The 23260-nt window shown below is 35.7% G+C and overlaps 1 protein-coding gene and 1 long non-coding RNA gene across 2 annotated transcripts in view; one reads left to right on the forward strand and one right to left on the reverse strand.

The window, feature by feature from the left end:
* Positions 1–23260, reverse strand: part of IL1RAPL1 (interleukin 1 receptor accessory protein like 1) — a 708593-nt gene that overhangs the window by 332595 nt on the left and 352738 nt on the right.
* The window catches only part of LOC117077612, a 102551-nt gene continuing 101122 nt past the window's right edge, over positions 21832–23260 (forward strand). Inside the window, exon 1 of the long non-coding RNA XR_004434811.1 lies at positions 21832–21889. This is a non-coding gene — a long non-coding RNA (uncharacterized LOC117077612). The remainder of the gene's footprint in view (positions 21890–23260) is intronic.

Here is a 23260-nt window from a genome sequence, read left to right on the forward strand (position 1 = left end):
GCTTCCTTTTGACAGATGCTCCCATTTTTTTTTTTTTTTTTTGAGACGGAGTTTCTCTCTTGTTGCCCAGGCTGAAATGCGATGGCTTGATCTCTGCTCATTGCAACCTCTGCCTCCTGGGTTCAAACGATTCTCCTGCCTCAGCCTCTCGAGCAGCTGGATTACAGGCACGCACCAACACACCCGGCTAATTTTGTATTTTTAGTAGAGATGGGGTTTCTCCATGTTGGCCAGGCTGGTCTTCTAATTTTTTTGCTGTTATACACTATGTGACAAAGAGTAGTTTCACACACACATAGTACACATGGACAAGAAGCTAACTAGGTTCTATACACTAAGTGGATCATAGAGAGGGTGACAGTATAGGAGATTAGCCTGGGATAACGCCAGTTTATACCTTGTTCTAACATACATTTTAATAGTGCTCTCTTTCATGTTCAAAGGTGTCCCAGAATGAATAATAAATTAGATGGTTAATGTTGTAATGAGGCATCCAGATTTTCAATTTTATGAGCTGTTTCTAAATAGCTCCAAAAATGGTTGTGCAAATGTATACTCTTACTGGCAATATCTGAGATTAAAACATTCCTTATGTGTTCCCTAACACGTGATAAACAGATTTTAAAAATCAATCTGATGGGTGAAAAACAGGAACTCAATATTGTTTTAAGTTGTTGTTTACTGATAAAAGTGGAAGCTGACCATCCTCTCATAATTGCATTTTACCTTCTGTGAATTATAATACTATAACTTTGACCATTTTTTGCACGAGTTTATTTTATTGTGCTTTATATCTTTCCTGCTGACTCAGAAAACTTTACAGATTTTACATACCATTTTTTGTCATATTATCCATTGGAAATTTAATTTTTCACTCTGTCATTTACCTCTTAAACATGTTTATGTTTCTTTTTTTTTGCTTTAGACTTTGTTATAAGACTTTAACATTATAATGTGGTCAGATTTTAATTTCTGTTTTTATTGCTGTATTGGGTCTATGCTAAGAAAGCTCTCCTTAACCAAGGACACATGGATATCTTCCTGTATTTTTGAAGGGATTACATTTTAAGATGAATCTTTGAATGACTAGCATACCAACAATGAGGATGGAGAAAGGGCATATCAACAAAAGAAACAGAAAAGCCAGAAACATATAGCAAGTTGTTTAGAGATATTTAGTTTTAGTTTTTTTTTTTCCCCGGAAGCATCCATTTACATATTTAACATCTAAATTTACTAATGATTTATTTCACTGAAAATAATTTTCTTCTATATATTTCAGTTTCTGTTTTCTCTGTTGCTTATAATCCATACATTTCTCTCAAGAGGTTTACTCTTTAATTTTTTTTAATCAGTGTGTTCTCTGCTGTCTGGTTCTCAACTCTTCTTTGCCAGCTTATTCAGTCATTTTGATAACATATACCTCCAGAACTTTCTTGTGAAAGGATACACTGTAGTTACGTTTTTTGAGAATTTGTTGTCCTGAAATTTTCTATATATCTGATCTTTCAGATATAGAATTATAAGTGAAAAACAATTAGTAATTTTCTCTCAAAACTTTGAAGACATTAATTTATTGATTTTTGCTTCAAGTGTTGGTCCTGAGAAGTCAATGGTACTCTGATTTGTGTCATATTGTATATAACCTTCCTCTAACACCTTTGGCAAAGTTTTTAGAATCTTTACCCTTGGTGTCCTAACATTTCTGGCTGCTATGCCTTGATGTCAGTCACCTTAGTTTCCTTTTGCTGGTCACCCGTTGAGCCCTTTAAACATGGAAAACCAGGCTTATTAATTAAGGAAATTTTCTTGCATCACTTATTCGATAATTTCCCATTCTCTATTTTTCTCATTTTTTCAGGTATTCAAAATTCTATTAACCAGACCTCCTGTATCAATCCTCCTTTGAAAAAATCTTGTCATCTCTTTGATAATTTATTCTACCTTCTGGGGGATTCACGCTATAATATTTTAATCTCTCAAGAGTTCTTATTAGTTTCCTCAATGCTCATTTTTTATAGCATCCTGGATGTTATAAAATGCTTCTTTAATGTATTTGAGAATATTCATTGTAATTTTGTGAAGTTTTCATCTCCCTGAATAGTCTTTCTTTTCTAATAGTTCATTTTATCTGTACACTCATTTTTTAAAAATCTCTTTTACAATGCAAGCTTTCCTCAAATATCTTGTAACTCTTGATTGATCACTGCTATTTATAAGTGAGGTAATGAAAAGCTCTTTGTGTGCGGAAGGATGATGATTGCTAATTGAACAACTGGGTATGTGATCAGGGAAGTTTTGATATTTTCATTTGGAGACACTCCCTGCCACCACTACCATCACCACACCCACACCAAAGGCAGGTCCAATGAGCGTTTTCTGCTGAGAAGAATTCACCAATCTCCTGACTAGGTTATGAGCCCAACTGCCAGGGTCCTGGTAGATAAGCATAGCAGGGTGGTAGGAAGGAGTCTGCACCATTACAATTATAGGCTGCTTCTTTATTTCCTTGTTCCAGTAGTGTCTCACCCTCCCTCAGCAATTCTTCATGTCCACTAGTCCAGAGCCACTTTGATTCCTCTCTGTCTTATTTTTTTTTTAATAAAGCTGTAATTATCTTTTCTTTTTGCCTCAATATGGGATGGTTATTCACTTGATGCCCAGTGTGGGGATATTGATCTAAGGCTTTAACTTTCTTACACAGATTGTTAACCAAATTTACTATTTTAAGCCCCAGCCTTTACCCCTGAATCCAGAAGTACCTGGTATCTCCAAATCCTCAGACTGCCTGGAGTTGCTTCTCATTGACAACTAACTTTAATTCCTGCATTCCGCTGAATCAAGTAATATTGACTCATGATCTTTCAAAATCTTGAACCTATCTCATCTGTATTTAACTCTTCTTAAATCTTCCTGTCTGTAAAATATTTTTATATTTTTGCGGGGTTTGGGGAAGGAACACTGTGGTGGATTAATTAGTGGCCCCCAAAATGGCATGTCACCCAGGAACCTGTGAATGCGACCTTATTTGGAAAAAGTGTCCTTGTGGATGTAATTAAGTTAAAAATCTCAATTACCCAGATGGGCGCTGGGTAAAACCAGTGGCCAGTGGCCTTATCAGAGATAGAAGAGAAGAGAACACAGGAAGGAAGATAATGTGGAAAAGGTGGCAAAGATTGGAGTGATACATCTATAAGCCAATGAATAACAAAGATTGCTGACAGACACCAGACGCTAGGAACACAGGCATAGAACAGATTCTCTCTAAAAGCCTCCAGAATTAAACAACCCTGATAAAACTTTTATTTCAGACTTCTGGCTATCAGCACTGTGAAGGAATAAATTTCTGTTGTTTCAAGCCACCCAGATTGTGGTAATTTGTTGCAGCAGCCCTAGGAAACTCATATAAGCACAAATTAAATATTTGAGTTCAATTTATCATACATATGTATATATATCTTGATAAATTGTCACAAACTGAACATACACACGTAACTACCAATCAGATTAAGGAATAGAACATTAGATCAACATGCCAGAAGCTCTTCTCTTCTCTTTCCATTCTACCTCTTCTCAGCAAAGGTAACTACTATTCTGTTTCTAATAATATTGATTAGTTTTACTGTTCTGGAAATTTAGGTAAATGAAATCATGTATCATATACTCTTCTTTTCTGGCTTCTTTCACATAATATTATGTTTGTGAGAGTCATTCATATTATTGTGTGAAATCAGAACTCATTTATTTTTATTGCTGTAAGTTATTCCATTAGGTGAACGTATCACAATTTATTCTACTGCTGATGGACCTTTAGGTAGTTTTAAATTGTGGCCTCTTACCAATAGTGCGACTATGAACATAGTTGTGCACATTGTATATGTTTCTGTTGGAAATATACCTAGGAAAGAAAAGGATGAATGTATATGTTCAACCTTATTAGATACTGACAGTTTTTAAAAATGATATTACTAATATACAATCCCAGTAGCAATGCTTGAGAGTATTTATGAAGGTTTAGGTAACTTGCTGGTGTTATCATTAAGAATGGGTATCATGTAGCAGACAAATATTTGTGAGATAGGATTGACAGACATAAAATCATTAATGTCTGTAAATTCGTTCAATATTACATCACCACAAAGGTTTGAAAAAGAGTGAAAACATGATATGATTCCTTTCTACTCCTGAAACTATCACCCACGTAAAGCTCAGATTTGCTGAAGTGACTGACCGTGAGGTTCCTCCTTGCCTACACAGATGACAAAGTTATCAAGACACCATCAGCATAAGAATAAGAACGATATTTCAGATCCATTGGACTTGAGTATCACCAGAGTAATAGCATTCTTATGATCTTATGAACACAAAAAATTTTAATCTTTATATGTATTTTTCCACTACCCACATATCAGTATACACCTTCAGGAGCCTAGAATTCAGTGAAATAAATCGTTTATTGAAAGTTACAGGCCAGGCGCGGTGGCTCACGCCTGTAATCCCAGCACTTTGGGAGGCCGAGGTGGGCAGATCACGAGGTCAGGAGATTGAGACCATCCTGGCTAACACAGTCAAACCCCGTCTCTACTAAAAAATACAAAAAATTGGCCGGGCCTGGTGGCGGGAGCCTGTAGTCCCAGCTACTCGGGAGGCTGAGGCAGGAGAATGGCATGAACCTGGGAGGCGGAGCTTGCAGTGAGTGGAGATCACACCACTGCACTCCAGCCCGGGCGACAGAGCAAGACTCTGTCTCAAAAAAAAAAAAAAAAAAAAGTTACAATCAAAACTGTATTTGCCTTATCCTTAAGCTTCTGAGGAAATACATGTTTGAGGCACCATTTTGAGATTGAGTGGGAAGAGATTAAAACTCATATAACTACATAATTAGTCACAGTAAGGTGAGAAAGGGCTTGATTTTTCTGTCACACTAATTAACACCTAGAAGTTCAGTTGACAAAAATTAGAATTTCTCAGAAAGATCAAGGCAATGCTATCTGACCCTTAATACTAAGTCTTCTCCTTTCTGTATCCATTAGTTTTGTACTGAATATTACTTGAATAGAGGTTTGCGGTTGTGTGTGTGATTTCATTAGCTGTAATCAACTGAACTATTTTATTATTATTATTATTATTATTATTATATTTGAGATGGAGTCTCGCTCTGTCACCCAGGCTGGCGTGCATTGGTGCAATCTTGGCTCACTGCAACCTCCGCCTCCTGGGTTCAGGTGATTCTCCTGCCTCAGCCTCCCCAGTAGCTGGGACTACAGGCACGTGCCACCATGCCCAGCTAATTTATTTTAACTGAATATCTATGACATGTAGCATGTCTTTTCAAATAGGTATAAAATCATATTGAGGCCAAGTATGGTGGCTCATGCCTGTAATCCCAGAACTTTGCAGGGGGCAAAGCAGGTAGAATGCCTGAACCCAGGAGTTCGAGCCCAGCCTGGGCAATATGGCAAAACCCTGTTTCTACAAAAAATTACAAAATAGAAAAAAATAGCTGGGCATGGTGGCACATGTATGTAGTCCCAGCTACCAAGGAGGCTGAGATGGGAGGATCACCTGAGCCCAGGGAGGTTGAGGCCGCAGTGAATCCTAATTGTGCCACTGCACTCCAGTCTGGGTGACCAAGTGAAACTACATAGATAAGGTGAAACTTTTCTAGATAAGGTGAAATCAGAGTTATTATTACAAGTCTCAGCACAACCAAGAGCTGGAAAAAAAATACAAATAATAAATAAATAAAATCATGTTGGAAACAAATGTAATAGTCACATACATTAGTCCCAAGGCAATTACAATGACAAAAAGAGCTTGTTTAAAGATCACAATCTAATGCTTCCATTTACTTGTATTAACCCATCACTATACAGATTCTTACAATGGGAATATATTTAATATATTGAATAAATTTTCAATATATTGAAAAAACATATATTTTCAATATTGGCCATCTATGATTCAACTATTTAAACCAAAAAATGTATAATTTTGATGCACATTTTACATTTTTAGAAGTCAAAATGCAAATTTAACATGTCAAAAAAGATAGAAACAGTTAAATATTTAAACATGGTATAATGTCTGGAGAGGGCCAGGTGCGGTGGCTCACGTCTGTAATCGCAGCACTTTGAGAGGCCGAGGTGGGTGGATCACGAGGTCAGGAGATCAAGACCATCCTGGCTAACGCAGTGAAACCCCGTCTCTACTAAAAATACAAAAAATTAGCTGGGCATGGTGGCGGGCACCTGTAGTCCCAGCTACTCGGAGGCTGAGGCAGGAGAATGGTGTGAACCCGGGAAGCGGAGCTTGCAGTGAGCCGAGACTGCACCACTGCACTCCAGTCTGGGTGACAGAGCGAGACTCTGTCTCAAAAAAAAAAAAAAAAAAAAAAAAAAAAAAAGTCTGGAGAAACTATTTTCTCTGAAGTATTGAATGTTTAATTTCTAATAAGAGACTAGTAGTTAAATAGTTGTATTGACAGTTCTTAATAAGGTGATTTGAATTTAGATATCTACAGCAACAAATTCCTTCCCACTAAATTCAAACCACCTTTCTTCCAATAAACCTGAATTCACAGAATTTTACTATATAGTCATTGCTATGATCTAAATGTTTATGTCCCCCCAAAATTCGTATGTGGAAATCCTCACTCCAAAGTTGCTGGTTTTAGGAAATGGAGTCTTTGGGAGGTGATTAGGTCATAGGGATGAAGTCCTCATAAATGCGGTTAGTGCCCTTATAAAAGAGTCTTGAGAGAGATCTCTTGTCCCTTCACCATGTGAGGTTACAGCAAGAAGATGGCAGTCCATGAGGAAGCACGTCCTCACTAGACATTGAAACTGCTGGCACACTGATCTGGGAAGTTCCAGCTTCCAGAGCAGTGAGAAAGAAGTTTCTGTTGTTTACAGGTTACCCACTTTGTGGTGGTTTGTTACAGCAGCCTGAACAGACTACCATACTCATTTAGGTATATTAAAATATTTTAAAAGAAAGAAGGTGGAAAATCGTCTTGATACATTGAGTGTTAATGAATACAAACAGCATTGAATGGGTTCCAGTTGACTCTTTCAGGCCATTGGGAGAGGAAGATGCAAAAAGAACTTTGGGATGGCCACCCATGCTAGGAAGAGATCCACAGTCTAGCAGAGAGAGAGATTTGATCTTTTCGTTCTTTGTTTGCAAAGGAAAACAAAATTGACTGTGATTCATGAAACTAAAACAGAGAGCATTTTATCACAAAGAATTAGATATGATAACATAGAGGTTATCAAGAAAGAATGGGAACTTAATGCATTTCTTTAGAAGACAAACACTAAACTATGCAACATACCACCTACACCTACTTTTCAAACTGAGATAATGCTTGTGTGCTGTAATTTCACTTTCCCAAATACACTACATATTGCTATCTTGAATAGCTTAGAGATTTCAATACTTGTCTCTCCATCAATGAAGCGTAAATTGCAAAATCTCATGGAATACAAACTTTATAATCTTTTCTATATTATCACATTTGTATTTCTCAAACTTCTAGGGTAACCTACAATAATTTGAGTGGAGTCTTGATGGTGAAGTTTTGTTAATTAAAAAAAAAAAAATACTACTGAAGATAAAAAGATGCATACTTCCTGATTTAAAAACATTTAGTACACTTTGTATATTCAGTGTTGGTACTGTAGATTTTTTTCTCTGCCTTTGACAAAATCCTTTCTTAGGAATTTTATTGCAAAGGTTAAATTAGTGATTAAAATTTTGCCTCATTTCTGTCAGGGAGCTATTTGACTGAAGACAGTTGGTTAGGATATAGAATAATTCATTTCTTTTACTAAAATCGTATGCCAGGTCCAGGAAATAAGAAATCTTTATTCCTAGGGAATTCCAAAAGTGTAGTTTCTGGAGCCTTTCAAAGGTGCCAATTATTTAAGAAAATGAAAAATAGCTTTCTCAGTCTTGGATTACTTTCTTTTAAGCTTTTCTAGATAAGGTGAAATCAGAGTTATTATTACAAGTAGTCTAAGCACAACCAAGAGCATTGCCCTAGAAGTAATCCAATTTGAGCATCTGGTTACCCGATGGCTCTCAGATTTCCTTTCTTCTTTTCTTTGTATCTCTTGCAGAATATTAAAGCATAATGAGCATAACTTTCCCAAGGTAGACTTTATTCAACAAGCATATATTGAGCTCTTCCTTCTTTGGACTTGATAATCAATAAAAATAATAGCATCATCTACTTCAAAAAGCAAGTAACCCAATGGGATAGAAAGAAAATTAATTGGAACTAAGTGATGGAAGTATGGACACAGTGCTATGGGAGCCTAAGGGAGGATGTTAATAATTCTGCCTGGGTATCATGCCTGTAAATATACACATGGATTCTCACATTTGTCCTAGAATCACTTGTCCTTTCTATTTCTAAGTTGCATACTGACTGGGGAATTATTAGCCTCACATACCTAACGTTGGCTGGACTCTTTTCATTAACATGCTGATGAACAATAAAGATTTCTCATCAAGGGCACCTATGCATCAGATCATTGATAGTCCCTCATCAATAACGCCAGCAGTTATCAGTGTCATGCATTCACCAACACTTACATGTAATCCAAGAGGACATATATCAGGAAAACACAATTTCTCTGATGGCCATTCTATTAATATTTCCTGTCCACTTACTAAGTGTAAATTATAACAACGATATCCAGGAAACTTTGATCTTTGCTCAAGGCTATATCAATTATTGAGAATGGGGGTGAAACCTGGCTTTGTCGACTCTTTAAGAAGAACAAAAAAAAAAAACCCAACTTTTGCCAACTGAAGCATTCTGGCTGAAAGTTAAGAAAGGGAGCTTTATCAATTTTACCTCAGGGGATGAGTTAACTGTGGTTAAAGTACCATTTTGTTCCCCATAAAGATAACAGATAAGCATTGCCATGGCAACTAAATGTACAGCTCTTTGTGTATGCAGATAAATAGTTCATGTATACATCACTCAGAAATCAGAAGTCACAAAAGTAGAATTTTTCTCTCTTCTATGCTTGACACCATTTATTAGAATATGACTGAAATGTTACAGTAGCACTGGTGGCAGTTTAAGAACAGAGGGATGCTAGTCCAAGAGAGTTACTTCACGCTGCTCCTCTAAGTGTATCTTACTAAAGACACTTACTAAAGTGTCTTTTCCTATTAATTCTGGATGGAGATGAACATTCCCATGGTTCTGGGCTCGTATGTCTTTGCTGAATACCACCAGGGTTAGATGGAGCTGAGAATGGCTTAGAAGAATGTGATGGAACACCATCACAGTCACATCACTCTAAGTAGAACTTCAGTAACTTATTGGTCAATCCATTAGGAAACCATGGATATATGTGAGATGAAATTTTCTTCTGCACTGACTACAAAGAGAGAGTTCATTAAACAAATCGATGGTGTGAATAACATTGCATATTACATACGTTTCTTGAAAAATGGAAAAGAGAGTTTAAGGAAAGAGTTTTAGGTGACTTGAAACATACATTTGAAACAAAAACAAGAATGCTCTTCTGACATAAAAGTTAAATATGGTGATCAGAAAAGAAAAACAATGCTTTTCTACCTAATTAATAAATGGCTTTCTGGAAAAACAAAAACAAAACCAAAAACCCTTCTGATTATCAATGCCGAAATGCTTTGTTTGCATTTGCCACAGGGACTTCACATACATTGCCTCTTCTCCCTGGCTCACTGTCCCTCACCCCTCCTTCACAGCATTTGCCACATTTTAAAATCATCTACTAATTTGGGGAATTATTTGGTTAATACATCCCTCCCCCAATAAACTAGACACTCACTTTTGTATTTATTCACTGTTGCCTACTTACCACTGTTGCCTTGCTCATAGAAGTGACCCAAAAATTATTAAAAATAAATAATTTAATACACACACATGAACTTTTTGTGGTCTTTTTCTCTGGGGAATATCTCATGAGTAATGAATTCCTTTTAATAATTTACCATCAAACTTTGTGAGAGAACAGTTATGTAGGCGTTCTATTTACATTCTATGTTTTTAAGGTTATATAGACTATGAAATAAACTTCACAATTAGTTTTTCAGTTCTAAGTTATAGAAATCCATTTGAACTAAGTTTAGCAAAAGTGATTTTATTAAACATATACACAGCTATCTCACACAACCCAAGGGCAGAGATCCAGCTGAGTAATGGAGTGAACTGGAACCACTGATCCAAACACTGTAGAGAAACAAGACATTGATTTTCACATCTAAACTCTGTCTCTCTGTGGGTATTTCATTCTTTCTTCTTTAATCTCTTTTTAGAATAATATTTCTACTTTTAAAAACAACATATCAGAAAATAGCTTCTGCCAACAGCTTGTGAGTTTGCATCATTTTTATTTAAGAGCTCAGAGTTTCAGTGGGTGAATATTTGCTAGTTCCAACTTTAAAATCCTGAGAATGGACTTATATTAATTCAGCTTATGTAACGAGCAAACCCCTGTCTTCATCTCTATGGGAGAGGTATGGTCACCTTGGAAAAATGTGGTTGCTTACACTGCAACCACTCAAAAGGAGGAGCAGAAAGAAAAGCCAGTTACCAGAAACATGAGCATGCTCTACAGAAGGTTAAATTAGTGATTATGAAGCATGAACCTGCAGATTTTCACTTGCCACTTGCATTAATACACTTCCAATCATCTCTTATTTTGGACTAATAAAATAGCAGGCATTGAAGACTCAGTTGCGGAAAAATAGTTGTATCTCAGTATGAGTAATCTCTGCATTTCAATGAGGAAAAACAGACGCAATGGAAATAAAAATATAACATTTAGGAAGCAGCTGCATGACCCAAATCTTTCTTCTTTATATTTTAAAATGATTGTTTCCTTATGCACAATTACATAATGAGATGAGACGTGAGATGATTTTCTAATTATGCCCTTTATGACAATGTTGAATCTACAATAAATTTAAGATGGGAGCAGGGCCGGTGAAATCCTGAGTACTTGGGCATAATACTGACGAATCTCTTTAGGATATGGCAATAAAGGCAGGCTGCCTTCTTACATAAGAGTTATAATGGGGGCATTTCACAAATTAGAAGTGGCATGGCCAGAAAAAGCTGCCCCTCTGCCCTTTCAAATCACATGGAAGGATCATCACAGAGATAACCATCTTAGCCTTCCAATGATAAACAAGGCACCCTGTAATCATTATATCACTGATTAACTTTCACTGGTATTGATTTTAGAAGACTTTTTTTTATATAGAAACTAGAAGTGACTTTCAAAAAGAATATGATCACTTGGAGAAGTGACATTCTCAATGAGAGAGTTTTAAAAGAACACGACAAACAAGGGCACCAGTCCTACCAGCAAATGATATGACACTCACAGAAATATAGAATTGTATAGTTTGAAGAGACTTAGCTAAATCAAGACCAAACATTTATTTTGCAGTCGCTAAGCCTAAAGTTCAATAATAAGGAGGTATTTTGTCCAAGAGTCCAATACAATCTAGGGAAAATAATTTTTAAAAATTAAGTTATTGTATAAGTAATTTTTATAATAGCTAGGCTTATGGTAAGAACAGGTGGGTTTAGATCAATATATTTAAATCAAATATAAGAAAAAATCATCAAGTATTTCCATTCAAATAATCAAAATAAAATTTTGATTTTTATTATATAAAGAAACTTAACAGACTTTTATTAAAATTATATGATTCTTAAAATTAGACCAAGTCAATGAATTTATTAGGGCAGGGGTCAACAAACTATGGCCCATGCTTATTTATTGTAAAGAAACTTTTATTGGAATAAAGCCATGCACATATTTTTGCATTCAGTATTGACTATCACTGCTTTTGTGCTACAAAGGCAGACAATAGTAGTAGCACTAAATCTGTGTATCCCACAAGCCTAAAATATGTACTATCTGGTCCCTTCAGAGAAAGTTTGCAGACCCCTGTCTTAGGGCATACCTTCAAGTGGCCACCTTATATTATTCATGGTTATTTTATAAATATAAATGTCAATGAATGTACCTCAATCATAATACTTTTTTTTGAGACAGGGTCTCACTCTGTTGCCCAGGCTGGAGTGCAGTGGGGGCAATCTTGGCTCATTGCAACCTCGACCTCTCAGGCTCAAGCAATCCTCCTACCTCAACCTCCCTAGAAGCTGGGACTACAGGCATGTAGCACCAAGCCCAGCTAATTTTTTTTTGCATTTTTTGTAGAAACAGGGTTTCCCCCACATTGCTCAGGCTGGTCTCAAACTCCTGGGCTCAGGTGATCCACCCACCTCGGCCTCCCAAAGTGCTGGGATTACAGGCATGAGCCACCATGCCAAGCCAATAAAAATTACTTTAAAATCAAATGTGTGATTACATGTGACATGAATATCAGATAATAAAAATAGTCAAGCTTTTCTAATAAAACTAAATTACAATCTCCTATTCACTTTTTAATGTTGATTTACTTATTAAAAAGCCATGCAGTTTAAATAGTGAATACTAAAGTAGTTGTATTTAGCCAAGTCAGGAATCTTGCTCTTATACATAATTGAATATCATTACAATATTTCTCATATAAGGAAGGAAATCCTGTAGGCAGCTCTTGGAATACATAAGCAATGAAAACTGTCAAAAAATATGGATGCTACAGTCAGTTGCTTGTGCCTTGATGATGTTCAGACAATAACTGCACATCCGAAGCATTAACAACAACAAAAATGGTTAAGAAGTTATTTTCCCCAAAAATGATTTAGCTTGCATCACAGCTCTAAAGGAATATAAAGTAAAGGTAAGAAATCTATGGACCACACATCAATTTCATTGAGAAACAAGAGAATAAATAAAATTATTCTAAAATAGAATAATTTTCAAACCTGATGCAGGCAAACCTGACTTACATGCCAGTTTGTCAGTATTCTGACTGACTTCCTAATATGTCCAAGTTCCAGCTAACTATTAGGGCTACATAAAAAATAAGATGTTTTCTCTATTTTTGAAGCATTGACAATTGCATGTACTTTACATTTCCTAGTCACTTCTGAGACATTAACTAGCAGTTTTTTCAGTTCACAGGAGCTGCAGCTCAGAGGCAACACGTGGAATTCCTGTCTAATGAATTTATGCTTGCAGAATGCCAATATTTTCTAGCAAACCAGGTGTTTGCTTTTATCACAAAATATTTACTGGCATCAAAATGTGTAAAATCTTATCATCTCGAAGAATTAAAAATATTATTATTCCTATATTAATGAGTTTGAAATAATCTGGGAATCTATTTCTTTGAAACTTTACTGTTAACAGCAGGGGAATTGTATTTCCATGAACATCAAATGGCACATCAAGGTCATGGCGAGACTGTGTTCACCAAAGAAACTGATCCCATGTGTACACCATGTCAAATAACTCAAGAGAATGTCTTTATACAACCATAGGATACTAGGTATGAATGGGATCTTACAAATCATTTTATAGCTTAAGAAACATTAATTAAACTGAGGTGAGGTCAGAGCCAATTCTATGGTATTTGAGAAAGGATGAAGGACAATATGCCTCTTGGCCATGCCTGAGATGCAAGAATTTTTTTTTTTTTTGAGACGGAGTCTTGCTCTTTCGCCCAGGCTGGAGTGCAGTGGCACACCCCTCGGCTCACTGCAAGCTCCGTCTTCCAGGTTCACGCCATTCTCCTTCCTCATCCTCCCAAGTAGCTGGGACTAAAGGCGTCTGCCACCACGCCCGGCTAATTTTTGTATTTTTTTTTTTTTTTTTAGTAGAGACGGGGTTCCACCGTGTTAGCCAGGATGGTCTCTAACTCCTGACCTCAGGTGATCCACCTACCTCAGCCTCCCAAAGTGCTGGGATTACAGGCATGAGCCACCACACCTGGCCACAAGAATTCTTAAAACATAGATATACATAGATATAATATCATTTATGAATATGCTTATGTACTCAAAGAGCTAATATAGGACTAAAAAAAGATATTCATATTCTATATATTTGTGTTCAATTATAAGCCCATATCAAGTGTGTGGTACAATAAACTGATGTTTTTAATAAATCCCACAATTTTCTTCTAATAGTACAATATATGTCATTTTATGGTAAATGAGTTAGTAAATTACACAGAACCATTATAAATATAATATTTGACACTGATTTGGCTTGTAATTAAAAAAAAATACTCTTCAGAAATAGTAGTGGTCTTGGGTTACCTAACTGTTAAGAGGCCACAGGGGAAGTGACATGCTAACATGACATGGCCATGAAGGAATGAGACTGGATCTGGAGCCCCAGATTCAAATCCAACGTAGCATGAGGTCCCTGCAGTTATGCATATTGGCCCTAGGAACCCAACGAAACCATATTCTGGTTGAAGTAAGAGATTATGTCTTACATGTCTATACCTACTCATCCCTCCAGCACAATATACCGCACACAGCAGGTGTATATTAAATATATGTCTGGTTCATTCATCAAATAATTAAATTCCCCAGGAATTTGGAATGAGAGCAAACCAAGAAAATAATCACTTAAATACAACTTAAAGTCAGACAAAACAGTGAATTGTCAGAAGTCAAGTATCCAAACCACAGAGATTTGATCCATAATTCTGATGTCAATGAATGAGAAATATTTAATACAATAACACAGTTAGGCCTATGCTACTGATTACCACAAGTGGAGAGCTATAATTACAAGTTTATCTAAAGTCAATCCAGGACTAAAACTCCATTTAAAATTCAGTTCTGGCAGATCATCGGTATTATTCAGACATAAAAAACAAAATCCGTCTTTTGCAGCAACATGGATGGAACTGAAGGTCAGTATGTTAAGTGAAATAGGCCAGCAGAGAAAGACAAATATTGAATATTCTCATCCATGTGTAGGAGCTAAAAAAAGTGGATCTCCTGAAGATAGCATATTGGTTGTCACCATAGCCCAGGAAGAGTAGGAAGGAGAAGGAGATAAAGAGAGATTGATTAATGGGTCGAAATATAGAGTTTGATAGAAAAAAAGAAGACCTAGTATTTGATAGATCAGTAGGGTGACTACAGTTTACAATAATCTATTGTATATTTCAAAATTGCTAGAAGAGAACGTTTCATGTATTTCTAGCATAAAGAAAATATAAATCTTTAAGATGACAGATATTCCAATTACACTAATTTGATCTTTACAAATTATATGAATATATTAAATTATCATGGGTACCCTTAAAAATGTACATCTATTACATATCAATAAAAATTACATTATATTTAAATAAAGGAAAAATTAGCGAATCAGAAAAAATCTACACTTCTCTCATAAGTATGAACAGCATAACTCTAAGAACTTTATTTTGTTCACTTGGGCAATTAATTGACTTTTCAATATTATATTGATAGTATAGACCTGGACTTATACTCAAAGATTAAAAAATAAGAAAAATACTCATAACATACAGATATAAAATATGTCTCATATATATCCAATTACACAAACGCAGTCATATTCATATACATTTATGTATTTATTCTATATATATGTGTACATATACTCATCTGCATCCATATACTTACACACGTCCATGCATGTATTTGTATGCATATACATATATACACATGTATGTATATATGGAACATATTGTTTTAAACTGCTAAGCAATAATGTAACCTAAATTTAATTCTTTTATTTTTTTTTACATTGCACATGTCAATTAAATTTTATTTTATTATACTTTAAGTTGTAGAATGTAACCCAAATTTAATTTTACTGTGGATTTTTACTTTGGAGCCTCTTCTATATTGTTATATACCAGTCTTTATTAGTTGTAACCACTTGAAGTACATTTAAAGAATAAAAACTTGCTTATGCCTATTAAGAAAAATTTTAAATTATTAAGGTATGTTCTTGACATCCACTATAAGCAGAACATCTCAAGTTGTTAGGAGTAATCATAGCCATTTTTCATTTCAATAATCTATGGCGATTACCACATACTGCAAGAAACTTATTTCTATTTAAAGAAGGTTCTAACCAAGGAGAGTTCTGGCAATATAGGAAACAGCCCTTTGTTAACTTTTAGCAATGACCCAGCTATGACGAAAGCCATATGAAAGTATTTAACAGACAACCCAATTTAAGAAAGACTGACATAAGTCACTGATAAAATTTCAAAGGATATTTTCTACTCATATGGAATGAGTAAAATAATTTTTCTCTCCAGACATTTTTATTTGTCTTCTTAAAATCAACTTTCCTAGGCCACTAATTCAACTCTTACCGAAGGTTTCTTCTACAAATAATAGCAGTCCCTGTCACCTTAAAACTGCTGCATTTTATTTATCTGAGTTCTTTGTTGTCTTATTTAGTAAACTAATAATATCAACAATACTGCAGTATTTTCAAACATTTTTAAACATAATGTCTACTTCTCAAAAAGGAAATAGCTAGTCAAGTGGGAAGAGGAGATGGGTGACTTTCATACATTTAAAATTAAATATGACTGTACCTTTTCTATGTTTAAATGCACAAATATCATTGTATTACAACTGCCTACAGTATTCAGTACAGTAACATGCTATGCCGGTTTACAGCCTAAAAGCAATAGGCTATACCATATAGCCTAGGTATTCAGTAGGCCAAAACATATAGGTTTGTGTAAGTACACTCTAGGATGTTCACACAAGAATAAAATTGCTGAACGACGCATTCTTCAGAACATATCCATGTGTTAAGCAGTATGTAACTGTATAGACTAATGTCTTAAAGGTAGTTATCATTTAGGTTTATTGGAGGTATAGCTCTGAAAATGTCATGAGAATTTTTGATATGATAAGTAACTACTAGAAACTGGATTCACAGAACAAATGAGAAAGGAGCCCACACATTTTGACCCTTACATTTAATTTTTTTGTTGTTCCACAAAGATAGGATTTCAAAACTTCCACCATATCCAATAGGCTTGGCCTCTGATATACACGAATTATTTAGCCCATATATGAATCACTTATGTCAGATACTATGTTCAGTCCTAATAAACTGAATGTGAAGGAGGGAAAATTGTACAAAAAAAATTGTACAAAATAATTTCAATATGAAGCCTTTTTCCTGTAGAAGCCTTTCAGAAAATGTATTTATGATATCAAAACTTTATGTCTCTTTAATGCATGAAGTATTAACAAAAAAAACAGCTCACATATTTTAATTTAAAACTGTATTATGGCCGTTGATATCGATTGCAAATTCTTAAAACTGGAAGGTACTGAATGAAATCAAGAAAACTACTGGCTATAGTGGCATTGATTAGCAAATCCTTCCCCTCTAAATATATCTGTCTATTCTAAGGAGCTATATAATGCACAGAAACACAATTTTAAAGTGCTTTTATAGTAACAGAATGTATTCATAGCTGAATTTATGTCTCTGGCACTCAAAAAAGATGCAGATGGGCTGTAATTCATAGGGTCTATATATCTTCCAAGTTTATTTGTTTGTTTGTTTTATTTCATCTCTGCTTCCAAAAAAGATTTTGAGATAGATTATGATAAAGAAAACCCATGCAATAAGCTTGTTTAAATGAAGATAAATTATCAAAAGCATCACAGTAAGGAGTAGGAGAAATGATTATTGGGGTTGGGGTGAAGAACATATAATTATACAAGAAATACTAGCTAAGAATAGTTACTGTAATTATATACTAAATTTAGTCTGTACTTCCTGGAAGCCAAGATGAATTTTTAGAAATCAGGATTAGTTATATAGCTCTAGTTGCATATCAGTTCATCAGAATATACAAGCCCAAGCACTAAATCTAAGGGGAAAAGATTTCATAAAACATGATTTTTTTCCATGAAGACCACTCAACAACATGACGTATGACATTTTCAATATTCAATAGGGTTTTAGAGAAGTCACTGAAACATTCTGCAGTTGACTATTTTGTACGTCAAACACTGATAGAAAGCTAAAAATGATACTGTTTACTGTGGCTCAACAAGCTGTATATTATAGACCTACAACAGTTGCATCTGCAATAATTTATAAATTTGGCAGCTAATGTACTTGAGAAAAAATTAAAACAACTCAAATAGACTAAAGGAGTTAGATTATATGAGGATCTAGATACTTCAGATTAAGATAATGACTTCATTACCTAGTGTGATAAGCTGATTCATGGTCCCCAAAGATATCCAGATCCTAATCTCTGGAATTTGTGTCGCCTTATGAGGTAAACGGACTTTTTAGATATGACTAGGTTAAGGATTCTGAGATGGGCAGATTATCCTGGATTATATAGGTGGGCAAAATTTAATCACAAATCTCGTAAGACGGAGGCAAACAGAGACTTGACTACAGAGACAAAAGTCATTGGGACAACTGCAGCAAGATGGAAGATGAAGCTAAGAAAAATGCAGCCTCTAGAAGCTGGAAAAGGCAAGGAAACTGATTTTCCTCTAGAACCTCCAGAGGGAGTACAGCCCTGTTGACACCTGATTTTAGACCAGTAAAAGTGATTTTGGACTGCTGACTTCTAGACATGAAAAACAATAAACGTGTGTGGCTTGAAGTCACTAAGTTTGTGGCAATTTTTTAAAGCAGTCATAGGAAACGAATTCATCTAGGATTACATGAAAAATATTATCTTACAAAAGTAAAATATTTAAAAGTATTATGTGTCATAGGACACTTACCCAGTATGCAGGGAAATCAATTCTTGAGTGCTTGGGAGAGGGAAAAAAACTTAAAAGCTAATCAGCAATTTTGTATCTAATATTAAATCCTAAGAGAATAGTTTCAGCCTAGTTATGAATTCTTTTGGTTTTTCTTATTATTATATTTTAGATAACATTTACAGAATTCTTTTATTGTATTTTAGATAATGCTTTCAGTATTCTCTTGCAGTATTCTTTGGGAAATTAAGTAAATGGCTGACTGTGGAATATAAGATCCAGTGGGAAAAGAAGGCCTCTTCCTAGGCTCCGGGTAGAAAGATCGCATCTTTATGTAATTTGCATAATCTGTAGTTTGCAGTGCAGCTGAACCAGCAGCAGGTGACACCATTCTTATTTGAGAGCTGATTTCTTTCCATCAAATCTCAATGTTGGAAGCAGTAAAACAGGCAAGGGACAATAGATTTTCAACTGAAATATATTAATAGGGATCTGGGGAGTGAAGTGGACTACCTAGGGCATTCCTACTTAAATAACTGGTGAAAACAACTCTAGGAACGCTAAAGTAACAAATCCACTAGGGCATAACCATAGAGAATCCTGGTCTTTTTTTCACAAGGTTGAGGCAGAATGTCCATTGCAGACACGTGAGCTTTAGTTTCAGAACTGGTTCATCAAGCCTCTAGTAAAGTTTCTTTCGTTGCTGGCTTTTAAATACAGGACTCAAGCTGCCCAGTCCCACTGTTGGCTGCTCACTAATGCATGACAATTAATAGCTCCTGACCTAAATAAACTGCCAGAGATTCATTGACTCACCAGAGATTGCTGTCATTGAGGACCGTGTCGCCTTTCTGTTCCCAGAGGACTCTGCATCTAGCCCTGCACGTTTCTCATATTGCACTGAAGTGACTCATTTATCTGTTTCCTCTATATTCATCTTGGCTCACTTAATTTTGTATATCTAGCAACAATATAATGCCTAGTACTTAGAATAAGCTGAATAAATACTAGCTCTATCAATGAATGAAAGGAAACTCTGAATAAACCTTCAGAATTCTTAAGAAATCATTATCCAGAACAATTAAATCCTGGGCACCTTTAGGCTAATAGGGAATTTTACAATTCAGGGATGAGGCTGTAACCAGTTGAACCCACTAGTCAATCTTGGCATCATGAAAAGAGTGATAATCAGATGGAGTCAGCGCTACATGCTCCTATATATCCTGTGGCTGTTCTCTGACATCACTGGGGTTGCTTGGACTGGAGGCTCCATGAGGACAGGGACTTGTTCTTAATGTTGTATTAGGAGAATACAGCATAGTGCCTGATGTATAAATGATCAATCAACGGTTATACAATTTAATGAGTAAACTTAAAAGACAGACTTCCAAAAGAAAAAACTGATAATAGAGTTATGAAAAAAGAAGCCCTTTTAACAGTCTAGGTAAAAGTGACAAAAGCGATGAATCCATTCCCTTTTCAAGTGCTTTTCCACCTAAACTGTGGGCTTTGCCACCCTCAATAGAGTTCCCCAGTCAGCACTGTCTCCTGTGGCAAGTTTAGAGCACACCTCTCAGGTACTCTGGGATGGACTTTCCCCCTACATGATCACTCCCACTTCCCTGGCTTCCCTAAAGAATCCCTCCTGGATCATCCAGCTGTGCCCATTCATACTGTTTTCCTCCAAATCAGTGCTACGATGAGTCTAAAGTGACCCAGAATGAACATGAAATAATACATGATGCCACTAACATTGATAGCTATACTATAGAAATAAACCAGAAATAATCTTGAAGACTTTGCTTCTCTTGGCATCACAAGATGAGTTTTCTCATTTTCTGCTCCAGTATCCAGTGATACTTTTGGGACCCTGTCTCTGTTCCTACAAAAACGGCATGTGTGATTTCCAGAATTTGATGATCTCTGCAAACTCCATAAAGCCTCACTTATTGGAGGGCCCCTTTAATTCCCATCCATTCAAAGCACACTGCCCACAATCTAGCAGTGAGATCAAGTGTAGACATAGGATGTTGGAACCACACATTTTACAGATATGAATCCAAGGCTGCCTCCCCCAACCTCTACTTCAAGGACTCTCTCAGAACAATCCTTTCTGTACTTCTCTCTCTAAACAGTGCTTTGACTATAAAGGAGAAACAAAAATACATATTATTTTTATGATTAAAATGTTATGCCACATAATACTTTGAATATATACTATTTAGGTTTGTTTTTCTTCAGCTTAATTTGGATTGAAAAACTTTTAAAAAAAAGTTTAGTAGTTCACATACGTAAACTGTTAATGCAGAGTGAACTGCTCATTTCTTCCTCCCTGAGTTACCTCCATGAGACAAAGCCTAGTGTGGGATGTCCTGGAAATACCATGCATCTTTGCCCTCACTGAGTTTCCCAAGAATTGTTGAAAGCCTTTGCTGCAGTGGTCTGGGCAGGTGTGCTGTTGCTGCTGCAAAGCATACCTTCATAGCTGAACTGCTTAGGAAGCTAGCAGAGAAGTTTTTTCTCCTGTCCCCTCCCCTCACCTCCTTTGATTTTCTTCAGCTTAATTTGGATTGAAAAACTTCCTGGTTCTTAAGATTCACAAGTAGTGGATATTTTTGATGGAAATAATCTTCTGTTAAACTATATATAGTAACTCCTTGGAAAAGTCACAGTATTAGACCAGGCCACACTATATTTTCTTCTCTGTAAGGAGATTTAGACTTACATTTACATTTGTTTTCTGATTTTTCCTGTGTGTGGATACTCACATTTAGAAGAGCTGTAAAACAGGGGCTTTTATATATACACCTATATTTTGCATCCTTCATTTAAACAATAAACTGTAATCTTTAGGTTGTGGCGGTAGTGATTAATTTAGTAAAGCATCTTTGGGTACATGTCTATACATCTATGTATCATCCAGTAAGAATTTTAGAATTCTGAGAACTTTGAAAATTATATTATTGTAAAGAATATTCTGAAGAAAATGTTTCCTTAAAAAATCTATTGACTTAAACAACAGACATACTGTATTTCATTTTTTCCTTCCTTAGAATAACTTTTTTACTATACAGGGATCATTCTTTCTCAGAAGAATAACAGATTTGTGTTTAGGCAGCTTTGAAAGGAAATAATGCACTTTCCTGTTTCTTTCCTAGATGTGTAGAGAAACTTTACCATACACTAATATTAACTATATGTGTAAAATAAAAGAAGGTAAGTCTTGTTGGTGTTGGACTTTTTTTAACTAAAGAATGAATACTACTCAATGTTTCCTTTTAATCCAGTCAATTCATATTTCTCATTCGAATTCAAAGAAGGATGTTAAATGAGTTAGTTTGCAGCATTTTATTCCAGTCTTTAAGCACTAAATACTATAAAACAAAAATCATTTTAGAAGAGCAACTTTTTAAGATAAAACTTTTCAAAATCTTGAAATATTTCATCTTTATTTTCAATACACTGGGTCACAGAAGCTCCAAAAGGAACTGTCACAATAAAGATTTGCACATACCAGAGTCTCATCTGGGACAGCTATTACCTTGAGGATCTGACAATTTGCCTAGGAATCAGAAGGTTGAGAAAATAAGGCGAGTATGACATTGGCACTGTATACGCATTTGTCAGCTGACGTAATTACTCCAGATGAGTTAAATATCTCAGAAGATCCTTGGTCATAATTTTGAGCGTATCAGAGGACAAGTAAGTGTTCCGTAATATAAGAAGATAGCATTTTTAAAAACCAGCTTCTCTGCCAGGCGCGGTGGCTGACGCCTGTAATCCAGCACTTTGGGAGGCCGAGGCGGGTGGATCACGAGGTCAAGAGATCAAGACCATCCTGGCTAACACGATGAAACTCCATCTCTACTAAAAATACAAAAAATTAGCCAGGCGTGGTGGCGGGTGCCTGTAGTCCCAGCTATTTGGGAGGCTGAGGCAGGAGAATGGTGAACCAGGGAGGCAGCGCTTGCAGTGAGCCGAGATCTCGCCACTGCACTCCAGCCTGGGCAACAGAGAGAGACTCCATCTCACAAAAAAAAAAAAAAAAAAAAATCCAGCTTCTCCCATTTGTCCTACCACACCCAAGTTTCACTGACCCAAGCACATTATCCCTTTCAGTCCTACCATTTATCTATAATTTATAGCAAACTGTTTTTGTTGTCAATGTTGAATTTATAACCTTTGATTGCCCTGCTAGGCAAATAGTTCATGGCAAGAGTCATTTTATGAATTAAGACATGAAGGAGCTTGAGGAGGGATAGAATTGTTATTGTATTTTAGAGACAGGATCTGAGAAGGAGCTAAGCAGCTCTGCATAAGAAATGCTGAGAGGCTGAAGCTCTCAGAGGAAGAGCATGTGGCTAGGGTTGAACATTTTGGCCTGATCTTGCCAACAGTTAATCAGTAGCTATATGTAGCTGTTGAACACTTGAAATGTGGCCAGAATTTAAAGACTTAGTATAAAAAAGACAAAATATCTCATCAATAAATTTTTACATTGATTACATGTTGAAATAACAATATTTTGTAAATACTGGGTTAACTATATTATTTAAACTAATTTCACCTGTTTCTTAGTACTTGATT

This window comes from Trachypithecus francoisi, unplaced genomic scaffold (genome assembly GCF_009764315.1).
Source record: "Trachypithecus francoisi isolate TF-2019V2 unplaced genomic scaffold, Tfra_2.0 Lachesis_group6, whole genome shotgun sequence".
NCBI lineage: Eukaryota > Metazoa > Chordata > Mammalia > Primates > Cercopithecidae > Trachypithecus > Trachypithecus francoisi.